At 43.7% G+C, this 25,907-nt stretch overlaps 2 long non-coding RNA genes across 2 annotated transcripts in view; both read right to left on the bottom strand.

Moving 5' to 3' along the window:
• LOC143809070 (uncharacterized) overlaps positions 1–25,907 on the bottom strand; it is a 55,058-nt gene that overhangs the window by 16,717 nt on the left and 12,434 nt on the right. The gene's annotated exons all lie outside the window — the stretch shown is intronic.
• Positions 10,316–10,965, bottom strand: LOC143809069 (uncharacterized). The gene is made up of 3 exons (XR_013222054.1): positions 10,833–10,965; positions 10,485–10,621; positions 10,316–10,399 (listed from the first exon to the last, which is right to left on the bottom strand). It is a non-coding gene; the product is annotated as an uncharacterized LOC143809069 (long non-coding RNA).

The following is a 25,907-nucleotide window of genomic DNA, read 5'->3' on the forward strand; positions in this document are numbered from 1 at the left end:
TGGAAGTCTTAGCTGGTAAATCATCCAAGATGAATTATTTCACATTTTCCTGGCAAATCCTACGTATATTATGTTTTACTGGTTTAGTATTGACAGCAAATAGATTAGTATATAATGTAGGTATTATTTTAAGACTCTAAATATTAAAGGATCAATAGATAGATAATAGATAGATAGATAGATAGATAGATAGATAGATAGATAGATAATAGATAGATAGATAATAGATAAATAATAGATAGGTAGATAATAGATAGATGATAGATAATAGATAGATGATAGATAGATAGATGATAGATGATAGATAGATAGATAGATAGATAGATAGATAGATAATATATAGAAAATAGATAGATATATAATAGATAGATGATAGATAACAGATAGATAGAAAGATAGATAATAGATGATAGATAATAGATAGATAGATATATAGATAGTAGATAGATAATAAATAGATAGATAATAGATAGATAGATAGATAGATAGATAGATAGATAGATAGATGATAGATAGATAAATAGATACATAGCATTAGCTAGATAATAGATAGATGATATATAGATATAGATAGATAGATAGATAGATAGATAGATAGATAGATAGATAGATAGATAGATAGATAGATAGATAGAAAATAGATAATATATAGATAATAGGTAGATAGAGAGATAATAGATAATAGATACAGTGGGGCAAAAAAGTATTTAGTCATTCAGCAATAGTGCAAGTTCCACCACTTAAAAAGATGAGAGGCGTCTGCAGGGCCGGACTGGGACTAAAATTCAGCCCTGGCATTTGAAGTCACACAGGCCCACTTGTCACATGGTGACTGTATAATATCTTTGTACACTTGTAGGTTACAAGAAGTGAGGGGAGTGTAACACGACTATATAACATATAATTACAGCTGTATCCAGCATTACAGCTCAGCCCCCATAGAATGTAATACAGCACAGCCCATAGAATGTAATGCTGCACAGCCCCCATAGAATGTAATGCAGCACAGCCCCCATAGAATGTAATGCAGCACAGCCCCCATAGAATGTAATGCTGCACAGCCCCCATAGAATGTAATGCAGCACAGCCCCCATAGAATGTAATGCAGCACAGCCCCCATAGAATGTAATGCAGCACAGCCCCATAGAATGTAATACAGCCAGCCCCCATAGAATGTAATGCAGCACAGCCCCCATAGAATGTAATGCAGCACAGCCCCCATAGAATGTAATGCAGCACAGCCCCCATAGAATGTAATGCAGCCAGCCCCCATAGAATGTAATACAGCCAGCCCCCATAGACTATAATACAGCACAGCCCCATAGAATGTAATGCTGCACAGCCCCCATAGAATGTAATACAGCACAGCCCCCATAGACTATAATACAGCACAGCCCCATAGAATGTAATGCTGCACAGCCCCCATAGAATGTAATGCAGCACAGCACCCATAGAATGTAATGCAGCACAGCCCCATAGAATGTAATACAGCCAGCCCCCATAGAATGTAATGCAGCACAGCCCCATAGAATATAATGCAGCACAGCCCCATAGAATATAATGCAGCACAGGCCCATAGAATGGAATGCAGCACAGCCCCATAGAATATAATGCAGCACAGGCCCATAGAATATAATGCAGCACAGGCCCATAGAATATAATGCAGCACAGGCCCATAGAATGGAATGCAGCACAGGCCCATAGAATGGAATGCAGCACAGGCCCATAGAATGGAATGTGTTGTGAATTTGGTTTCTGGGCTCCCCCGGTGGTCACTGGTGGTACTGAACTTGTGTGCTTCATCGCCTCTGTTCACCTGTTTCCATCAGGATGTGGGAGTTGTCTATTTAGCCTTGCTCCTCAGTCATTTCTATGCCGGCCAACAATGTTACCAGAAGCCTTTCTGTTGCATGTTCCTGCTCCTAGACTACTATCAGCTAAGTTGGACTTGTAGTCCTAAGTTTGTTTTGCATTTTTGTTCCAGTTCTCTGTGATTGTTTATTTCTGAGGCTGGAAGCTCTTGTGAGCTGGAATTGCCACTCTGGTGTCATGAGTTGATATTAGAGTCTTAAAGTAATTCCAGGATGGTGTTTTGAAAGGGTTTTCAGCTGACTGTGAAGTTCCCTTTTCTGTCTTCCTACTATCTAGTAAGCGGACCTCAATTTGCTAAACCTATCTTCATACTTCGTATGTCAATTTCCTCTGAAATCACCGACAATATATGTGGGGGCTACTGTCTGCCTTTTGGGGAAAATTTCTCTAGAGGTAAGCCAGGTCTGTATTTTCCTCTGCTAGGGTCAGTCAGTTCTCCGGCTGGCGCTGGGCGTCTAGGGATAAAACGTAGGCACGCTACCCGGCCACTGTTAGTTGTGCGGTAGGTTTAGCTCACAGTCAGCTTGAGTTCCCATCTTCCAAGAGCTAGTCCTTTTTGTATGCTTTACTACGTTCTCTTGCCATTGAGAACCATGACAGTTTGGCCGGCCAAGGGTTAAAATTATTGGCAGAAGAAAGGAGAGAAAAGAAGTCTGCAGAGAATTTTTTTTTTTTTTTTTTTTTTCTGAGTTTGCTTATTAGTTGATTCACTAGCTTCTCTGCTTACTGCAGCCTTCGTCTCTCTCTCCTTCTAATCCTTGAATGGTTCTGACTTCACCTGATGAAAATGGATCCTCAGGGTTTAGCTACAGGTCTGAACAATCTCGCTATGAAGGTTCAAAGTTTACAGGATTTTGTAATTCATGCTCCTATATCTGAACCTAGAGTACCTTTGCCTGAATTTTTCTCCGGGGATAGATCTCGCTTCCAGAATTTCAAACATAATTGTAAATTATTTTTGTCTCTGAGATCTCGCTCCGCTGGAGATCCTGCACAGCAGGTCAGGATTGTAATATCCTTGCTCCGGGGCGACCCTCAGGATTGGGCATTTGCTTTGGCACCAGGGGATCCTGCGTTGCTCAATGTGGATGCGTTTTTCCTGGCTTTGGGGTTGCTTTATGAGGAACCTCATTTAGAGATTCAGGCTGAAAAAGCCTTGATGGCCCTGTCTCAAGGGCAAGATGAGGCTGAAATATACTGCCAAAAATTTCGTAAGTGGTCTGTGCTTACTCAGTGGAATGAGTGCGCCCTGGCGGCGAATTTCAGAGAGGGTCTCTCTGATGCCATTAAAGATGTTATGGTGGGGTTCCCTGTGCCTGCAGGTCTGAATGAGTCCATGACAATGGCTATTCAGATTGATCGGCGTTTGCGGGAGCGCAAACCTGTGCACCATTTGGCGGTGTCTACTGAGAAGGCGCCAGAGATTATGCAATGTGATAGAATTCTGTCCAGAAGCGAACGACAGAATTTTAGGCGAAAAAATGGGTTATGCTTCTATTGTGGCGTTTCAACTCATGTTATATCAGCATGCTCTAAACGTACTAAGAAGGTTGATAAGTCTGTTTCAATTGGTACTTTACAGTCCAAGTTTATTCTATCTGTGACCCTGATTTGCTCTTTATCGTCTATTACCGCGGACGCCTATGTCGACTCTGGCGCCGCTTTGAGTCTTATGGATTGGTCCTTTGCCAAACGCTGTGGGTTTAATTTAGAGCCTCTGGAAGTTCCTATACCTCTGAAGGGTATTGACTCCACGCCATTGGCTAGTAATAAACCACAATACTGGACACAAGTAACTATGCGTATTAATCCGGATCACCAGGAGATTATTCGCTTCCTTGTGTTGTATAATCTACATGATGTGTTGGTGCTTGGATTGCCATGGCTGCAATCTCATAACCCAGTCCTCGACTGGAAAGCTATGTCTGTGTTAAGCTGGGGATGTCAGGGGACTCATGGGGACGTACCTTTGGTTTCCATTTCGTCATCTATTCCCTCTGAGATTCCGGAATTTTTATCTGATTATCGTGACGTTTTTGAGGAGCCTAAACTTGGTTCACTACCTCCGCACAGAGATTGCGATTGTACAATAGATCTGATTCCGGGCAGTAAGTTTCCAAAGGGTCGTTTATTTAATCTATCTGTGCCTGAACACGCTGCTATGCGGGAATATATTAAGGAGTCCTTGGAAAAGGGACATATTCGTCCTTCGTCATCTCCCTTAGGAGCCGGTTTTTTCTTTGTATCTAAAAAAGATGGCTCTTTGAGGCCGTGTATTGATTATCGGCTTTTGAATAAAATCACGGTTAAATATCAGTATCCTTTGCCACTGCTTACTGATTTGTTTGCTCGAATAAAGGGGGCCAAGTGGTTCTCTAAGATTGATCTTCGTGGGGCGTATAATTTAGTGCGAATTAAGCAGGGGGATGAGTGGAAAACCGCATTTAATACGCCTGAGGGCCATTTTGAGTATTTAGTAATGCCTTTTGGTCTTTCAAATGCCCCTTCAGTCTTTCAGTCTTTTATGCATGACATTTTCCGTGAATATTTGGATAAATTTATGATTGTGTATCTGGATGATATTTTGATTTTTTCGGACGACTGGGACTCTCATGTCCAACAGGTCAGGAGGGTTTTTCAGGTTTTGCGCTCTAATTCCTTGTGTGTAAAGGGTTCTAAGTGCGTTTTTGGGGTTCAAAAGATTTCGTTTTTGGGGTACATTTTTTCCCCCTCTTCCATTGAGATGGACCCTGTCAAGGTTCAGGCTATTTGTGATTGGACGCAACCCTCTTCTCTTAAGAGCCTTCAGAAGTTTTTGGGCTTTGCTAATTTTTATCGTCGATTTATAACTGGTTTTTCTGATGTTGCTAAACCGTTGACTGATTTGACTAAGAAGGGTGCTGATGTTGCTGATTGGTCCCCTGCTGCTGTGGAGGCCTTTCGGGAGCTTAAGCGCCGCTTTTCTTCCGCCCCTGTATTGCGTCAGCCTGATGTTACTCTTCCTTTTCAGGTTGAGGTCGTCGCTTCAGAAATCGGAGCTGGGGCGGTTTTGTCGCAGAAAAGTTCCGACTGCTCCGTGATGAGACCTTGCGCGTTCTTTTCTCGTAAATTTTCGCCCGCTGAGCGAAATTATGATATTGGTAATCGGGAGCTCTTGGCTATGAAGTGGGCTTTTGAGGAGTGGCGTCATTGGCTTCAGGGGGCTAGACATCAGGTGGTGGTATTGACTGACCACAAGAATTTGATTTATCTTGAGTCTGCCAGGCGCCTGAATCCTAGACAGGCGCGCTGGTCGTTATTTTTCTCTCGGTTTAATTTTGTGGTTTCTTACCTACCGGGTTCTAAAAATGTGAAGGCGGATGCCCTTTCTAGGAGTTTTGAGCCTGATTCCCCTGGTAATTCTGAACCTACAGGTATCCTTAAGGATGGAGTGATATTATCTGCTGTTTCCCCAGACTTGCGTCGGGTCTTGCAGGAGTTTCAGGCGGATAGACCTGATCGTTGCCCGCCTGGTAGAATGTTTGTTCCTGATGATTGGACCAGTAGAGTCATATCGGAGGTCCATTCTTCTGTGTTAGCTGGTCATCCTGGAATCTTTGGTACCAGGGATTTGGTGGCTAGGTCCTTCTGGTGGCCTTCCCTGTCGCGAGATGTGCGAGGTTTTGTGCAGTCTTGTGATGTTTGTGCTCGGGCCAAGCCTTGTTGTTCTCGGGCTAGTGGATTGTTGTTATCTTTGCCTATTCCGAAGAGGCCTTGGACTCACATCTCCATGGATTTTATTTCTGATCTCCCTGTTTCTCAGAAGATGTCTGTCATCTGGGTGGTGTGTGACCGTTTCTCTAAGATGGTCCATTTGGTCCCCTTGCCTAAATTGCCTTCCTCTTCCGAGTTGGTTCCTCTGTTTTTTCAAAATGTGGTTCGCTTGCATGGTATTCCGGAGAATATCGTGTCTGACAGGGGAACCCAATTCGTGTCTAGATTTTGGCGAGCGTTCTGTGCTAGGATGGGCATTGATTTGTCTTTTTCATCTGCTTTCCATCCTCAGACTAATGGCCAGACCGAGCGAACTAATCAGACCTTGGAGACTTATTTGAGGTGTTTTGTGTCTGCGGATCAGGATGATTGGGTTGTCTTTTTGCCCTTGGCGGAGTTTGCCCTCAATAATCGGGCTAGTTCTGCCACCTTGGTTTCTCCTTTCTTCTGTAATTCGGGGTTTCATCCTCGTTTCTCTTCCGGTCAGGTGGAGTCTTCGGATTGTCCTGGAGTGGATGCTGTGGTGGAGAGGTTGCATCAGATTTGGGGGCATGTGGTGGACAATTTGAAGTTGTCCCAGGAGAAGACTCAGCATTTTGCCAACCGCCGTCGTTGTGTTGGTCCTCGTCTTTGTGTTGGGGACTTGGTGTGGTTGTCTTCTCGTTTTGTCCCTATGAAGGTTTCTTCTCCTAAGTTTAAGCCTCGGTTCATCGGCCCGTACAAGATATTGGAGATTCTTAACCCTGTGTCCTTTCGTTTGGACCTCCCTGCATCTTTTTCTATTCATAATGTCTTCCATCGGTCATTGTTGCACAGGTATGAGGTACCGGTTGTGCCTTCCGTTGAGCCTCCTGAGAAGAAAAGAAAAGAGGAATGGAGGGCACCATCGCATAATCACTGACTGGGATCCACCCGGAGTATGTCACAAACAAGTGATATGAAGAGAAAAAGAAAAAGAGAGACATACACGAATCCAGGGATCACCAAAACATTATATATAAAAATAGAATAAATTTTATTAGATCAAGCAAAGCACAACAAACAATTAAAAACATTTAAAAACCAAAAATTGGTACATACCCCAAAAAGAGAGGGGAAAAAGGACAAGCCCCCTAAGACAAAATGAAGGCTCACTCCACTGTGAGTATATGTGTGAATTATACACTTCTCAAATACCAGAATATAATACATGTGAAGATACACAATGAGTATAGAATATGCTGCTGCTCAAAGGATGGCTATAGTATATGCACTACAAGTCTCTAATCAATATAGCCTTTATATACATGTGGCAGGCATGGCCCAATACCTATGGTAAATGCAGATGTTAATAGAATATAGAGTCACAATAAACAAATGAATCTTAACATATATCAAGGCACCCTACATGTTAAATAAACCGGGTATGGTACACATAGTGTAGGCTATGAGACAATGCCCAAACATACATATAAATTAAATGCGAGGGAGATCTGTATACATCAGAAAAAGACGTCGCAAAACATCATACCAGACCTGCCTGTAGTGGATATAATGGCCTAGGAAAGGTGGAAAGGCCTAGACCGTAACGAAATGAAAAGGCATATAGATGTAAAGAGAAACGCCATAAAACCTGCCAAGAACACGAGTCAGCAGCCGTGGAGTATAGAGTCTGTCAGAGGGGGACAAAGAGACCCAACGCGTATCGCCACAACGTGGCTTCGTCAGGGGCAGATGTAGAATGTACTTGCCTTGATACTTATATAGAGCAATAATCAAAGTATATGGATCCATACCAGCTGTGTAGGATCCCGCCAGGAGGTCGCCGCAGACGCTGCAAAAAAGTCCCGGAGCGCCATGCTGTGAACCGGAAGTGTGGCACTGTGATAGGAAACTAGGTCCGCAGGTGTACCAAGATGGAAGGCGTCAGTCAAACTGCGCATGCGCTAATGGGCATCATGAACCTGTTACGATACAATACACATAATGATATCCGAATGGAGAAGGAGTACCACAATGGACGTATAGCAGCCATATGCGCAAGCGCAAAACATCCTATCATACATGAATAAGGCGTCGCACATTCATGTACCAAGACGGAGGGCATGAATCAACATGCGCATGCGCTAATGGGAATTGCGGGCTTGTTGCTATGCAACAAGCCTATTAGTGACCAGATAGAAAAAGAAGGACGTGTAACAACCAGGTGCGCAGGCGCAGGGCACCTTATCATGCATAGGTAGAGCGTCACATATCTTAGATAAAGGTTTTATAAAACTAATAAAAGGCGGTAATATACACAGAACTGGTGTGAATATGGAGATAGATATTAAGGCAAACATTGCGCACAAATAGAGAATGACACTGTTTATTTGCGTATGCTCCATTATCAATGCGAAACGACATGTAAAATAAAAGCATCCAGATTACACTGTAGCACGTTAAAGGAGCATGGTATACGGTTTTGTCGCGATGGTATTACTCCTACTAAGATTTAACGAACTATCAATAAAGTGGAGAGAAGGAATGAGGTAGAATATATCCATACCACCACTTAAAAAGAGCACCTAAAACGGTGCATAGTGGATACTATATAAATTGAAGTGGGCACTAACAAAGTGCACCATAAGAGGCGCCGCATACAGCAAATGTTGATATTCTTATAACAATAAGCACATAAGGTGCCAAAAAGGAACAGTAAGTGCACAACATATGTTAATTTTAGTGCCGCAAAATTTATTGCATAACACAATTTCTACGCAACGACACGCCAGTAGAAGAGGAATTAGACGAATGCCAATATCTATGGCAGGCCTGGTATATGGTATACTAAGACAAGGATATTAAAGGCAGATGCCGAGATTGTACAAAAATACAGAGGCATCCATATTGTATGGACGCCAGTGCAGGTGGCACATATAGTCTATGTAGGTTGATGAAAAGACACCATGTAGAACCAATATGTATCCCCAAACCCAATAGGTAAATACTGTATGATGCTATCATTTTAATGATGATACAGTTCACACTGCAATATGATAGATTAAGAGGAAAGAGTTAGCAGCACGTGTGACCGTGCATAGGAAGATGTCATAAGTATTGGGGTAGGTACTAGAAAAGGCAGCTGAAATAGATAGTGTACCACATACGATATACTATGCAGTACCACTTTGCAAAGATATAATGTCTGTCTCATACTACCAATGGGCTATGCTGCTTACGTGCATAGATATAGATGTAGGCATTAGTATCCATAATGGCAGGATTGACGAGATCAGTCATTTTACATTAAAGTTTTTTATAGAAGCCCGTAAAGAGTAATTCCTCATTGAGGCCCTGGGGTGCCAGACTCTTTAGGTTAAATATCCACTTGGTTTCGCAGCGGAGTAGGCCATTAGTCGTATCCCCGCCTCTGATGCTAGTCCATACACTTTCAAGGCCCATAACTTTGAGGCCAGATGTTTTACCCTGGTGGACATCCAAAAAATGTGTCGCCACTGATGATAGAGTTTTCTTCTTTTCTCTATCCCTACGAGCCGTAGAGATGTTAGATATGTGTTGCTGTGTTCGTCTTCTGAGTTCTTGTGTCGTTTGTCCAACATATATTTTCGGACAATCACAGAAGATCGCATACACGATATTCTTGGATCTGCAATTAAAGAATTCCCTGGGTCGGATCTGGAAGGGAAGAGTAGAAATTGAGTAGCCATCCTGTGCTATCATATACTGGCAGATGGTACAGTTGCCACAAGGGTATGAGCCATAAATCCTGGTGCCACTATTTAATCTTAGGGTAGGCCGTTGGTAATGGCTGTGACACAATGAATCCCTCAAGTTTTTGGCTCTTCTGGCCACCAAACAAGGAGATCTTGACACAAAAGGCACTATTCTTTTTTCACTCATAAGGATGTCCCAATTATTATTAAGAATTTTACGAATGTCTGCCCACCGGTTATTATAGGTGGTAATTAAAGAGAGGGGACGAGACGAGTCACGTACCTTTTTAGTAAGGAGACTATTCCTGTCCTGTTGTGAAGCGTGTTGGAAGGCACCCGAGATTGCCCTATGAGGATAGCCTCTCTTCTTGAACCGGCAGGAAAGATCCTTGGATTGTTGCACAAAGTCAGGGTCAGTACTGCAGTTTCTTCTTAGTCGGAGAAATTGTCCCTTTGGTATACCCTTCTTCAGATGGTATGGGTGGAAGCTTGTAAAATGAAGGAGACTATTCGTAGCCGTCTTTTTCCTGAAGAGGGAGCTAACGATACCTGAATTTTGAATAGATAGTTTGAGATCCAAGAAATCAATATTATGTTCTGACACCACAGAAGTAAGTTTGATGTTGATTGAGTTGTCGTTTAGATCCATAATGAACCTATTGCACTCTTCCAAAGAGCCCGTCCACAACAACAAAATGTTGTCAATGTAACGTTGCCATACCAATACATTGGATGTGAACGCCTGATGTTGGTAAACAATCAACTCCTCCCACCATCCAAGAAATAGGTTGGCATACGACGGTGCACAGCGTGCACCCATCGCTGTACCAGATAGCTGACGAAAAAACTTTCTATCAAACACAAAATAGTTTTTGTCTAAGATAAAAAATAGAAGTTGGAGAATGAAATCCTTAGGCACCGCGACTCGATGTGGATCTTTCTCAAGAAAGTACATGACAGCTTGCATACCTGATTGATGCTGGATGCTGGTATAGAGAGATTCCACGTCCATGCTCACTAGAAGCGTTCCCGCAGGGATCTCCAAAGTCTCCAAGGTCTGCATAAGATGAGTGGAATCCCTAGTAAATGATTTTAGAGAGGTGACCAAAGGTTGAAGAAAATGGTCCACATAGATACACGGTCGCTCAAAGATACTGCCTATACCTGAGACTATGGGTCTTCCTGGTGGTTCAGTTAAGGATTTGTGTATCTTGGGCAAAGCATAAAAAGTAGGTACCACAGGATAAGATGTCGTCAGAAACTCAGCCTCCTTCTTGGTGATAACATTTTTCAGAAGAGCCCTGTTAATAAGACAATCAATCTTGTCCTTAAAAAACAGAGTGGGATCAGAGGGTAACAGCGTGTAACATTGTCCATCATGAAGTTGGCGCATGATCTCTTTGACATATGATTCATGTGGCCACAGGACAACATTTCCTCCCTTATCCGCTTCACGTACTATAAAGTTGTTATTAGTTTTGAGGCGTTGTAAGGCCTCTCTCTCAGTCTTACCCAAGTTGTCTTGTTGATGTGAGTCCGGTCTAAGTTTTTCTATATCTTTACAAACTTTCTCGAAGAAGATTTGGACTGCTGGGAAGAGGGAAAAGGAAGGAGTGGCCTGTGAAGGAAGTCGTCTTGTAAATCTGTCAGGCATACCCGGAGATTCATTTTCCTGTAACAGTTCCAAAAGATCACAAAAAACACGTCTCTCATTATCAGGCAGGGATAAGGGATGGTTGATGGTATAATAACTTAAAAGTTATTTGTCGGCAAAACAAATACAAATCCTTAACCAAAATAAATTTATCGAGTGGGTTCATGGGGGAAAACGATAGTCCCCTCGAGAGTACCTGTTTTTCAATATCTGATAGTACATAAGTGGATAAATTTATGATTTGTAGATTACCTTCTAGCCCATCGTCACTTGGTATTGCCCTTAGTATTTCTTGTTGAATCTCGTCTCCCTCCTGTACGATGGTGACCACTTCTTGTGTCCCCTGCCCTTCTTTTGAGTATATCTTGGTTTTCCTACGACCCCGCCGGCGGCGCCTTCTGCGTCGCTGGGGTCCGAGGATAAAAAATCACTTGAAGAAATATCCTGTCTCGGGAGCGGTTCAGTCATGCCACTAGGTTCTTCCAAGGGGGGGCGTCTATTTCCCCGATGAGACCACCTGTATGCCTTTCCATTGTTAAAGTCTGTTTTGTCTCTGTGGAATTTGCTTCTTTTCCGATTGATAATTTCTTTTTCAAAGGTATCTATCAGATCCTTCAATTTTAATTGGAAAGGGTTGACAAAAATTTCATTATCAAAATCCACAAGAGTGCCTTCACATGTTTTGATTTCATTTTTGATTTTGATTAGTAACAACTGATCATGTTCGATCAGCATATCAATCAGTATGGTAGAACATTTAGCGAGTCCCGTTTCCCAGATTTTTTGGAAATCAGAAGAGACCTCCCATGCTGGGAAAATTTGCACACGTAACCCACGGGGTACAAATCCCGCTTTTTTATATTCCTCGAGACTCCTTATGTTCCACCATACTTTCGTAAGTGATTTATGCAGACCAATGATCTTCTGTGATAATATCTGAAAGTCTGTTTCCTTACTAGACTCTCCCACCAGAGTGCCTCCACAATTGTCAAATAGGCCCAAAGCTCTATTACTCCATGCGGTTTCCCTACTGGAAAGATCCATGCTGGTACTGATACAAAAAAAATATTTTTTTATATATATATATATATCTACACCATATCAATACAGCCAAAGGCTTTTCTTTGAAAAAGATATATAGTAATAATAGCCGATGTGCCACAACTCCAGAAACAGGGAGAAAACAGTGTCACCCTGATAAACTATGGACAAAAGAAAAGAGGAATGGAGGGCACCATCGCATAATCACTGACTGGGATCCACCCGGAGTATGTCACAAACAAGTGATATGAAGAGAAAAAGAAAAAGAGAGACATACACGAATCCAGGGATCACCAAAACATTATATATAAAAATAGAATAAATTTTATTAGATCAAGCAAAGCACAACAAACAATTAAAAACATTTAAAAACCAAAAATTGGTACATACCCCAAAAAGAGAGGGGAAAAAGGACAGCCTCCTGCTCCGGTGTTGGTTGAGGGTGAGTTGGAGTACGTTGTCGAGAAGCCTCTGATGTTCATGCCTCCGATTTGGTCCGTGCCTTTCATAGGGCTCATCCTGATCGCCCTGGTGGTTCTGGTGAGGGTTCGGTGCCCCCTCCTTGAGGGGGGGGTACTGTTGTGAATTTGGTTTCTGGGCTCCCCCGGTGGTCACTGGTGGTACTGAACTTGTGTGCTTCATCGCCTCTGTTCACCTGTTTCCATCAGGATGTGGGAGTTGTCTATTTAGCCTTGCTCCTCAGTCATTTCTATGCCGGCCAACAATGTTACCAGAAGCCTTTCTGTTGCATGTTCCTGCTCCTAGACTACTATCAGCTAAGTTGGACTTGTAGTCCTAAGTTTGTTTTGCATTTTTGTTCCAGTTCTCTGTGATTGAATATTTCTGAGGCTGGAAGCTCTTGTGAGCTGGAATTGCCACTCTGGTGTCATGAGTTGATATTAGAGTCTTAAAGTAATTCCAGGATGGTGTTTTGAAAGGGTTTTCAGCTGACTGTGAAGTTCCCTTTTCTGTCTTCCTACTATCTAGTAAGCGGACCTCAATTTGCTAAACCTATCTTCATACTTCGTATGTCAATTTCCTCTGAAATCACCGACAATATATGTGGGGGCTACTGTCTGCCTTTTGGGGAAAATTTCTCTAGAGGTAAGCCAGGTCTGTATTTTCCTCTGCTAGGGTCAGTCAGTTCTCCAGCTGGCGCTGGGTGTCTAGGGATAAAACGTAGGCACGCTACCCGGCCACTGTTATTTGTGCGGTAGGTTTAGCTCACAGTCAGCTCGAGTTCCCATCTTCCAAGAGCTAGTCCTTTTTGTATGCTTTACTACGTTCTCTTGCCATTGAGAACCATGACAGGAATGCAGCACAGGCCCATAGAATGGAATGCAGCACAGGCCCATAGAATGGAATGCAGCACAGGCCCATAGAATGGAATGCCGCACAGGCCCATAGAATGAAATGCAGCACAGGCCCATAGAATGGAATGCAGCACAGGCCCATAGAATACAATGCAGCACAGGCCCATAGAATGGAATGCAGCACAGCCCCATAGAATATAATGCAGCAGAGGCCCATAGAATGGAATGCAGCACAGCCCCATAGAATATAATGCAGCAGAGGCCCATAGAATAGAATGCAGCACAGCCCCATAGAATATAATGCAGCACAGCCCCATAGAATACAATGCAGCACAGGCCCATAGAATACAATGCAGCACAGGCCCATAGAATATAATGCAGCACAGGCCCATAGAATATAATGCAGCACAGGCCCATAGAATGGAATGCAGCACAGCCCCATAGAATATAATGCAGCACAGGCCCATAGAATATAATGCAGCACAGGCCCATAGAATATAATGCAGCACAGGCCCATAGAATGGAATGCAGCACAGGCCCATAGAATGGAATGCAGCACAGGCCCATAGAATGGAATGCAGCACAGGCCCATAGAATGGAATGCCGCACAGGCCCATAGAATGGAATACAGCACAGGCCCATAGAATGGAATGCAGCACAGGCCCATAGAATACAATGCAGCACAGGCCCATAGAATGGAATGCAGCACAGCCCCATAGAATATAATGCAGCACAGGCCCATAGAATGGAATGCCGCACAGGCCCATAGAATACAATGCAGCACAGGCCCATAGAATGGAATGCAGCACAGGCCCATAGAATACAATGCAGCACAGGCCCATAGAATGGAATGCAGCACAGCCCCGTAGAATATAATGCAGCAGAGGCCCATAGAATGGAATGCAGCACAGCCCCATAGAATATAATGCAGCACAGCCCCATAGAATACAATGCAGCACAGGCCCATAGAATACAATGCAGCACAGGCCCATAGAATATAATGCAGCAGAGGCCCATATAATGGAATGCAGCACAGGCCCATAGAATGGAATGCAGCACAGGCCCATAGAATACAATGCAGCACAGGCCAATAGAATATAATGCAGCACAGGCCCATAGAATGGAATGCAGCACAGCCCCATAGAATATAATGCAGCACAGGCCCATAGAATATAATGCAGCACAGACCCATAGAATATAATGCAGCACAGGCCCATAGAATGGAATGCAGCACAGCCCCATAGAATATAATGCAGCACAGGCCCATAGAATGGAATGCAGCACAGCCCCATAGAATATAATGCAGCACAGGCCCATAGAATATAATGCAGCACAGGCCCATAGAATATAATGCAGCACAGGCCCATAGAATGGAATGCAGCACAGCCCCATAGAATATAATGCAGCACAGGCCCATAGAATGGAATGCAGCACAGCCCCATAGAATATAATGCAGCACAGGCCCATAGAATATAATGCAGCACAGGCCCATAAAATGGAATGCAGCACAGCCCCATAGAATATAATGCAGCACAGGCCCATAGAATATAATGCAGCACAGGCCCATAGAATGGAATGCAGCACAGCCCCATAGAATATAATGCAGCAGAGGCCCATAGAATGGAATGCAGCACAGGCCCATAGAATACAATGCAGCACAGGCCCATAGAATATAAAGCAGCACAGGCCCATAGAATATAATGCAGCAGAGGCCCATAGAATGGAATGCAGCCAGCCCCATAGAATATAATGCAGCACAGGCCCATAGAATGGAATGCAGCACAGCCCCATAGAATATAATGCAGCAGAGGCCCATAGAATGGAATGCAGCACAGCCCCCCCCCCCAATAGCTCCACAATCCAGTCGTCACTCATTGATAAAAAAAAAACACTCTACTCACCTTTCCTCCTGCCCCGCGCTGCTCTGGCTCTGGTCTCAGCAGTCGCAGTCTGCCCGCGCGGTCACACAGCAGGTGCGCGATGATATGACGTCATCGCGCACCCGCAGTGTCAGCGGCAGGCAGAGCGGGGAATGATGGGACAGGAAGCGTCAGCAGACGCTCTCTCCTCCATCATTGCATTCAACTGTACCGGCGTCTATGACGCCGGTATAGTTGAATGCGGGGCCGGGAGTGCGCCGACAGCGGGGAGAGTGTGCCGACAGCGGCACACTCGAGCGGCCCACTACTGCCACCGGCCCTTCTGGCATTTGCCAGAACTGCCCGATGGCCAGTCCGGCCCTGGGCGTCTGTAATTTACATCATAGGTAGACCTCAACTATGGGAGACAAACTGAGAAAAAAAATCCAGAAAATCACATTGTCTGTTTTTTATCATTTTATTTGCATATTATGGTGGAAAATAAGTATTTGGTCAGAAACAAACAATCAAGATTTCTGGCTCTCACAGACCTGTAACTTCTTCTTTAAGAGTCTCCTCTTTCCTCCACTCATTACCTGTAGTAATGGCACCTGTTTAAACTTGTTATCAGTATAAAAAGACACCTGTGCACACCCTCAAACAGTCTGACTCCAAACTCCACTATGGTGAAGACCAAAGAGCTGTCAAAGGACACCAGAAACAAAATTGTAGCCCTGCACCAGGCTGGGAAGACTGAATCTGCAATAGCCAACCAGCTTGGAGTGAAGAAATCAACAGTGGGAGCAATAATTAGAAAATGGAAGACATTCAAGACCACTGATAATCTCCCTCGATCTGGGGCTCCACGCAAAATCCCACCCCGTGGGGTCAGAATGATCACAAGAACGGTGAGCAAAAATCCCAGAACCACGCGGGGGGACCTAGTGAATGAACTGCAGAGAGCTGGGACCAATGTAACAAGGCCTACCATAAGTAACACACTACGCCACCATGGACTCAGATCCTGCAGTGCCAGACGTGTCCCACTGCTTAAGCCAGTACATGTCCGGGCCCGTCTGAAGTTTGCTAGAGAGCATTTGGATGATCCAGAGGAGTTTTGGGAGAATGTCCTATGGTCTGATGAAACCAAACTGGAACTGTTTGGTAGAAACACAACTTGTCGTGTTTGGAGGAAAAAGAATACTGAGTTGCATCCATCAAACACCATACCTACTGTAAAGCATGGTGGTGGAAACATCATGCTTTGGGGCTGTTTCTCTGCAAAGGGGCCAGGACGACTGATCCGGGTACATGAAAGAATGAATGGGGCCATGTATCGTGAGATTTTGAGTGCAAACCTCCTTCCATCAGCAAGGGCATTGAAGATGAAACGTGGCTGGGTCTTTCAACATGACAATGATCCAAAGCACACCGCCAGGGCAACGAAGGAGTGGCTTCGTAAGAAGCATTTCAAGGTCCTGGAGTGGCCTAGCCAGTCTCCAGATCTCAACCCTATAGAAAACCTTTGGAGGGAGTTGAAAGTCCGTGTTGCCAAGCGAAAAGCCAAAAACATCACTGCTCTAGAGGAGATCTGCATGGAGGAATGGGCCAACATACCAACAACAGTGTGTGGCAACCTTGTGAAGACTTACAGAAAACGTTTGACCTCTGTCATTGCCAACAAAGGATATATTACAAAGTATTGAGATTAAATTTTGTTTCTGACCAAATACTTATTTTCCACCATAATATGCAAATAAAATAATAAAAAAACAGACAATGTGATTTTCTGGATTTTTTTTTCTCAGTTTGTCTCCCATAGTTGGGGTCTACCTATGATGTAAATTACAGACGCCTCTCATCTTTTTAAGTGGTGGAACTTGCACTATTGCTGACTGACTAAATACTTTTTTGCCCCACTGTAGATATATTGTGAAAAATTGGAACAGCACATATACCAACTGGTGCTCAGGCCTCCTCAGCAATGTATCCAATACTTTCCCAAATCCAGATAAATGTAAAAAAAGAAGGCAGCACTCTATAGGATTCAAAATGAAAAAAAAGTGGACTTTATTCAAACCCAGATAGTATGGCGAAGCTTCGGCTTGTACTGAGCCTTTTCCAAGCCCGCTTATACTGAGCCTTTTCCAAGCCCTTCAGAAATGCTCAGTATGAGCCGAAACATCGCCATGCTATGTGGGTTTCAATAAAGTCTACTTTTTTTCACCTTGAATCCTATAGAGTGCTGCCTTCCTTTTTTACATTTATCTAGATAGATAGCTTGATACTGTACATAGATAGACTGTACATTTTCTAGATAAAATTTACATCGGCAAAATGCAGTCAGGCGAGAAACGTTCTCCTGGCATTCACATAACTCAGATTTGTCCATCAGATGCCAGATACAGAGGTGTGATTAGTCAGTCCATAGAACATGTTTCAACTGCTTCAGAGTTCAGTGGTGGCGGCTTTACATCACTCCATCTAACACCTAGCAGAGTGTAGACCCTTATGGTCAGTGGAATTCTCTCTCTCTCTATCTTGTAGAGTGTAGACCCTTATGGTCAGTGGAATTCTCTCTCTCTATCTTGTAGAGTGTAGACCCTTATGGTCAGTGTAATTCTCTCTCTCTCTCTCTTGTAGAGTGTAGACCCTTATGGTCAGTGGAATTCTCTCTCTCTCTATCTTGTAGAGTGTAGACCCTTATGGTCAGTGGAATTCTCTCTCTCTATCTTGTAGAGTGTAGACCCTTATGGTCAGTGTAATTCTCTCTCTCTCTATCTTGTAGAGTGTAGACCCTTATGGTCAGTGGAATTCTCTCTCTCTCTTGTAGAGTGTAGACCCTTATGGTCAGTGGAATTCTCTCTCTCTCGTAGAGTGTAAACCCTTATGGTCAGTGGAATGCTCTCTCTCTTGCCTGTAGAGTGTAAGCTCCTATGATCAGCAAGAATGTTTCTCTCTCTCCTTTCCGCCACATTCATTTTCTGACCAATTACAAGCTTTCCAGTATTGACATTGGCGCAAATTTATTCCTGGCAAATCAATTTTGGGGGGAAAATACAACAAAGCCGGTGAATTTCAATTTCAAAAGATCGGCTCAGCTCTAATTAGAATCAATGCAAAGTTCCACTAACTAATGGAGCTTCCAAAAAATGTCAAGTAATTCCAAAACACGATTGTGTCCATGCTTTAGCACCTTTCCGTCTTCCCTTCAGCAGATGCTCATTATATCCTGACTAGCTTGGCAAGTTAAGGAGCGCATGCGCAAACTGCATATTTGTCCACCCAAAGAGAGATATGTTCGAAATGAACCCAAAGATCAGGGAGAGAAAGCAGACAAATAGAAGTGATATGGTGAAGGATAAACAAGCACAGAGTGTACTTGTCCGAGGTGGTTGTACCTCATGGGGCTGTAAATGGAAGTGATTTAGATGTGATTAATCACATCCGCTTCACAACTGTCTAGCATTGATGGGCACAGGACTCTACAGCATTGCATTGCCAGTGTGGAGGATGGGACTCAGGATCATGGCAAGAGATCAAAAGGTAGAAAACATCTCTAAAGGTACCTTCACACGAAGCGACGCTGCAGCGATAGCGACAACGATGCCGATCGCTGCAGCGTCGCTGTTTGGTCGCTGGAGAGCTGTCACACAGACCGCTCTCCAGCGACCAACGATGCCGAGGTCCCCGGGTAACCAGGGTAAACATCGGGTTGCTAAGCGCAGGGCCGCGCTTAGTAACCCGATGTTTACCCTGGTTACCAGCGTAAAAGTAAAAATAACAAACAGTACATGCTCACTTGCGCGTCCCCCGGCGTCTGCTTCCTGTACTGTGTGAGCGCCGGCCCTAACAGCAGAGCGGTGACGTCACCGCTGTGCTTTTACTTTCACTTTAGGGCCGGCGCTCAGTCAGAGCAGGAAGTGGACGGCAGGGGACGCGCAGGTGAGTATGTACTGTTTGTTATTTTTACTTTTACGCTGGTAACCAGGATAAACATCGGGTTACTAAGCGCGGCCCTGCGCTTAGTAACCCGATATTTACCCTGGTTACCAGCGTAAAACATCGCTGGTATCGTTTCTTTTGGTGTCAAACCTGACGATACACGCCGGTCTGACGACCAAATAAAGTTCTGAACTTTATTCAACGACCAGCGATATCACAGCAGGATCCAGATCGTTGCTGCGTGTCAAACACAACGATATCGCTATCCAGGACGCTGCAACGTCACGGATCGCTAGCGATATCGTTTAGTGTGACGGTACCTTAAGTCATTCTTTCCCAAAACGAGGACCAATTTTGATCTCTACTATGGGAACCCAACTTCCTTGATCCACTAAAAATCTTTACCAATGAGTTGCATATTATTTTTGACTTGTTTTATTTTATGATTATTTTGCATGCGTATCAAATTATACTCCAGTTAATTTTTTTCGGTGTGGTTTTAGGTTTCTTCATTTAGTGCAGGTAAGGATGTAGCTTCCATTCCTTTGAGCCGGTCATTACATTTATATAGCTTCCCATTTGCTGTGTGTCCATGTTCGGGACCCGATCCTGCTCAGCCCTTACATTGATGTCACTATGACGCATGGTAAGGTTTTAATACAATAGGTTAAGATCATCCTGAGTTTGGGGACAACTTGATGCTGGCCAGGTGACTTTCATGCTTTATTGAAAAATCAAAAACGGTGTTTACTAAGTACCCAATTTATTTATGTACACTACTGCTTTTACTCACTTACTTACAGCACCGTATATGTTTTAGGTTTTGTATGTTTAATGGCCAGTGTGAACATGCTCCTATTTTGCATACATACCAACTTATACTCCAGTTCATTTTTTTCCGATTATTTATGACTTGCATTAGCCTAAAATTTTGTCTTGCACTACATAATATATTACCCCATACCGTAGACAAGGCAAAAGTGTGTTTTTAATAAATATCTAATTGTCCTGAAATTATGAAAAAATATAGAATTTCTAAATTACTAAAGCACCATTTTACGACGGCAAGAATTTTACTTTCCACTCTTTTCAGTGTTTTTCTATTAAACCGTTAGATTTCGTCCACCTATTAGCCAGAGGACACAGATGTGAAGGCTCCATCTAATTTCATTGACTCTCAGGGAATATTAATTTCACCCCGAGCAGCTGATACGGGGAATCTTATTTCTCCAGGCTCAATATATTGTTATAGCTTGTGCTGCAAATTTTATTGACTTTTTGAACCCACTTTACAAATACATTTAAGTACTTTATAATGACATCTTCTATTAATGTTCTCACTTTTTTTGCCAAATGCGTTTTCATAAGCGGAAGATTTAGCATCTTTTTTTATTGTCTCCACTCTCCACATATATAGAAGAGGCGATGACTGGGACAGGATAGAGATAAAGAAACTTTTGGAAACTTCTGATATTTGGTGACATAATTTAGGCGATTGTCCTTATGGCTCTTCCTTCATAAATTATGTCCTTGTGCAACAGGATCTTGGCTCGGCGCAAGGGATGTGGATTTAATTTAGAGATCACTCATTTTACAGTATTATATAATGGGTTATCGGAGACAGATAGTCAATGTTATGGACAATATTAGCGTGGAAAGTGTGTAAACCTATACTAACTGCATAAATAACAATTCAATATATTTATATCCCATTCTTTATATATCACCAATGTATTCCGCCCTGTCATACAAAGATTAGTATCTGCCCAATGGCAGATATTGACTGGCAGTTGAAAGTCTGGTTTGAGATTTCATGTTAGCAAATTTATAGAGTTGAGCAAATCTCCCAAAATTCTTGCAGATTAGAGAAAGGCGAAGGATTCAATTTGCATTTAAAAAAAATTTATGTAAATTGAATTTTCCGAGAAGGATACTTACTAGTGATGAGTGAATGTGCTCGGATAAGTTGTTATCCGAGCATGCTCGGGTGCAAACCCAACTGTCGAACAGCTGTGAAGCATGTAGTCATGGGGACTTGAACATATTATTTGAGCACGCCGAAGACACTCGGTTAGCACTTGAGCATGCTCAGATAACAACTTATCCGCTCATCACTAATTCTTAGCTTTCCTCTGCCCTTCAAATAAGACTTCTTTCACACTAGCGTCGGCAAGGGGCTGACGCAATCCGTCGTCCCGACGCGCGTTGTGAAAGTGATGCCTGACGTGGGCAGCGGAAGCAGTCTTACGACGCTTCCGCTGCCCCATTGTAATGTCCGTGGAGGAGGGGGCGGAGTTTCGGCCGCGCATGCGCGGTCAAAAATGGTGGACACGATGCGCAAAAAAAGTTACATGTAACTTTTTTGTGCCGACGGTCCGCCAAAACATGACGCAACCGTCGCACGATGGTTGCAATGTGTGGCCATACGTCGCAATGCGTTGCTAATGTAAGTTTATGGGGAAAAACGCATCCTGCAGACAACGTTGCAGGATGCGTTTTTTCTCCTAAACGACGAATTGCGATGTATTCAAAACGACGCTAGTGTGAAAGTAGCCTAACTGTCCTACCACTGCTGCTCACCATCAGTCCTTCGAGCAGCTCTTTTCATACCTCTTCTCCTTCCAGGTCTCTCAGTGGGCATTTTTAAAAATGTATTAAGAACTCTAGTTTCACAATAATCTTTCAGTGTAAACAGGCTGCAGATCATGCTACCAGGACTTAGCTCTGCTCTATCACTGTGTAACTCAGGAGCACAGCTAGGCAGTCCTTCCTAGACTCTGTGACAGACCGAGCTCTACTATATTGCTGGCTAACTCCACTATACCACTGGCTAGATCTGGCTAGCACTCTATTACAAACCCAGCTCTGCTGTATCACTGAGTAACTCGGATTTGCCTATTTCCAGCCCTAACAATAATCTGTGATGAATCCAGCTCTGCAATATTGCAGGGTAACTTTGCTACACCACTTGTCAGTTCTGCCTGGACTCTGTGGCAAACCCAGCTCTGCTATATCGCTGGATAACCCTGCCTTACCACTTTGCCAGTGCTATCTTGGACTTTTTGCTAAACTCAGCTCTGATACTTCACTAGTTAACCCTGCTATACTACTGGAACAGGTTTTTTTAGAACCTCCTGTTACTCAACTTTGCTTCTCTGATTCCTCGTCACTGAATCAACACCACTACATCAGTGTCCAATGCTGTTACACCACTTGTCGCAAATTCTACACTGGTAGAATAGGTACTGATGGTTCCAGTTCTGCCATTTCGCCCCATCTGCCTCAGCTGTTCTAACTGTATCATACTGCTGAAACAAATTTTTTTTTTCCAGCTAAATTAGAAAAGCCGATCCGGACTAAGGGCTTCGAGGATCCACTTCAACAGATGAGACAACAACTGTCATGAAAAATCTCTAGTCTCAAAGCAGTAGACTGGAAGCAGAGAGGCAGTGCATTTCTTTTTGTGGTTCACCAGCTGACAGAAGTCAATTAAGTCCAACTTCCGTCTCAGTATAATCACTGGTTTTCCCAAAGTGTCAAAACAATAATGTCAATGAAATGGTTTTGCTGACAGTTAAGATTAGTGTTCAGTGATTCCCAAATACCCTGTAGCTAAATTCAGACATAAACAGAGCGCCCTGTCCGAGGCAGAAACATGGTCACATCACATGGTCATGTAAAATCTATGATAGTGACCACAAGTGTGCTGTCACAATTAGTGTTGAGCATTCCGATACCGCAAGTATCGGGTATCGGCCGATACTTGCGGGTATCGGAATTCCGATACCGAGATCCGATACTTTTGTGGTATCGGGTATCGGTATCGAAACAACATTAATGTAAAAATGTGTAAAAGAGAGAATTAAAATAAAAAATATTGCTATACTCACCTCTCCGACGCAGCCTGCACCTTAGCGAGGGAAGCGGCAGCGTTCTTTGTTTAAAATTTGCGCTTTTCTTTCCTTTACGTGAAGTCCCGGCTTGTGATTGGTTGCATCGCAGTCACATGGGCGACGCAACCAATCACAGCAAGCCGTGACGTAATTTCAGGTCCTTAAGGATTTTAAAATTACGTCCCGGCTTTGTGATTGGTTGCGTCGCAGTCACATGGGCGACGCAACCAATCACAGCAAGCCGTGACGTAATTTCAGGCCCTTAAGGATTTTAAAATTACGTCCCGGCTTTGTGATTGGTTGCGTCGCAGTCACATGGGCGACGCAACCAATCACAAGCCGTGACGTCACGGGAGGCTGGACACGCGCGCATTTTAAAATGCGCGCTTGTCCAGCCTCCCGTGACGTCCCGGCTTGTGATTGGTTGCGTCGCGGTCAACCAATCACAAGCCGGGAGGCTGGACACGCGTGCATTTTAAAATGCGCGCTTGTCCAGCCTCCCGTGACGTCCTGGCTTGTGATTGGTTGCGTCGCGGTCAACCAATCACAAGCCGGGAGGCTGGACACGCGCGCATTTTAAAATGCGCGCGTGTCCAGCCTCCCGGCTTGTGATTGGTTGACCGCGACGCAACCAATCACAAGCCGGGACGTCACGGGAGGCTGGACAAGCGCGCATTTTAAAATGCGCGCGTGTCCAGCCTCCCGGCTTGTGATTGGTTGACCGTGACGCAACCAATCACAAGCCGGGACGTCACGGGAGGCTGGACAAGCGCGCATTTTAAAATGCGCGCGTGTCCAGCCTCCCGGCTTGTGATTGGTTGACCGTGACGCAACCAATCACAAAGCCGGGACGTAATTTTAAAATCCTTAAGGACCTGAAATTACGTCACGGCTTGCTGTGATTGGTTGCGTCGCCCATGTGACTGCGACGCAACCAATCACAAAGCCGGGACTTCACGTAAGGAAAGAAAAGCGCGAATTTTAAGCAAACAACGCTGCCGGTTCCCTCGGAGAGGTGAGTATAGCAATATTTTTTATTTTAATTCTTTCTTTTACACATTAATATGGTTCCCAGGGCCTGAAGGAGAGTTTCCTCTCCTTCAGACCCTGGGAACCATCAGGAATACCGTCCGATACTTGAGTCCCATTGACTTGTATTGGTATCGGGTATCGGTATCGGATTGGATCCGATACTTTGCCGGTATCGGCCGATACTTTCCGATACCGATACTTTCAAGTATCGGACGGTATCGCTCAACACTAGTCACAATGCAATAATTTATTTTATTAACAGTTTATGACATGTGGCTTTACAATGGAAATCATTAGAAATGTTTTATAATCAATAAAACAAAGTGAGAAGTTCTTCTGGGAATACATTAATAATAAAAGCAACTTGTATGAAGCATATGAAGGCAGCACGTTACAGCACAGCTTGGCTCAATAATGTTGGTCCATGAGTGAAATAGATTAACGTGGGGCTCTCCAGTATTGGATGCAGAACACAAAACAGTATTTAGGACTCTTTGAAGTCCAATAGCTATTGAAAATGCACAATTCCTCCAGCTTTGGTGGTGAAAGTGGGTCCCCTAACCACTTTGGCCCCTATGCGGCTACACTTGCTGCACCAATCAAATGTCTGACCCTGGGTCTCATATTAAATTAAAAATGTAGATGGCAACTGGCATGACTTTAACGTTTTCTATCTCATCTAAGGGTGCATTCACATGTAAGGAAGTGGAAAAGAGAGATGAAATGTACAATTGAAGTTGATGCCTAGCTAAGTAATTGCAATCGAACACCGTCATAGTGCTGGACATAGGCAAAAGTGAAAGTAAAGAAAGAATTACAGTACTAGGAACCTAATAGTGAGAACCTATGTTCCTAGTGGATAAGATAAAAGACGACACCAGGTCAGGTGACACTTGTGTTGCAGTGGCTAATTATAAAAAGCCTGGCTGGGCAGAAAAGGAGCAGTTGGTACCAGAACCTGTACCAGTACAGTTCGGATGGCTGATAGGTGGGCTTACAGCCACCATCACCACAGAAGGGTCCAAGAGTGATCAGATGCCAGAGAAGGCCTGAGCACTGAGGAACATCCATACCCAGTGCCAGTAGAAGACCCATACCCACTACCAGTAGAAGATCCGCGCCCCATGCCGGTAGAAGATCATGATCAGACTCCAAACCAGGCTTGGGAGACAATTTAGCTGTAGCAGGGGACAGTTCCTGTTACTTCCAGCGAAGACGTACGGTATAGGGTGTGAGCTGAGTCCATGCATTACGATATGGAGACGGCCAGTGCAATAGGCACACTGTATACAAAGTGATTTGCATATCTAGGACTTGCAACCTAGCAGTAAATACCAGTGACCCCTACTAGGATCAGTGTAACGAGCAGAGGTGTTTACAGAGACTTCAACAGGGATGGACCTAGTGCTGAGAGTGATGCCGGTGAAGTTGAGACATAAAGACATTAACAGTTGATTAACTGCTAGATAACAAGAACAGTGTATGTTATAGAACATTGTGTAGATATTGTATTTAGTTGCATTGCTGTGTCATTATATACTGTATTGACCCTTTTACTGTAACCCACCATATATTGCTTACTTGGGTATATACATACAGCTCTGGCAAAAATTAAGAGACCACCACATCAAAATCTTGCAATGGTCAGCCCAATCTCCAGACCTGAACCCCATTGAATACCTCTGGAATGTAATCAAGAGGATGATGGATAGTCACAAGACATCAAACAAAGAGGAACTGCTTACATTTTTGTGCCAGAAGCAGTCTGAAAGACTGGTGGAAAGCATGCCAAGACGCATGAAAGCTGTAATTAAAAATCATGGTTATTTCACAAGATATTGATTCCTGAA

Source organism: Ranitomeya variabilis, chromosome 2 (assembly GCF_051348905.1).
Source record: "Ranitomeya variabilis isolate aRanVar5 chromosome 2, aRanVar5.hap1, whole genome shotgun sequence".
NCBI classification, from domain to species: Eukaryota; Metazoa; Chordata; class Amphibia; order Anura; family Dendrobatidae; genus Ranitomeya; species Ranitomeya variabilis.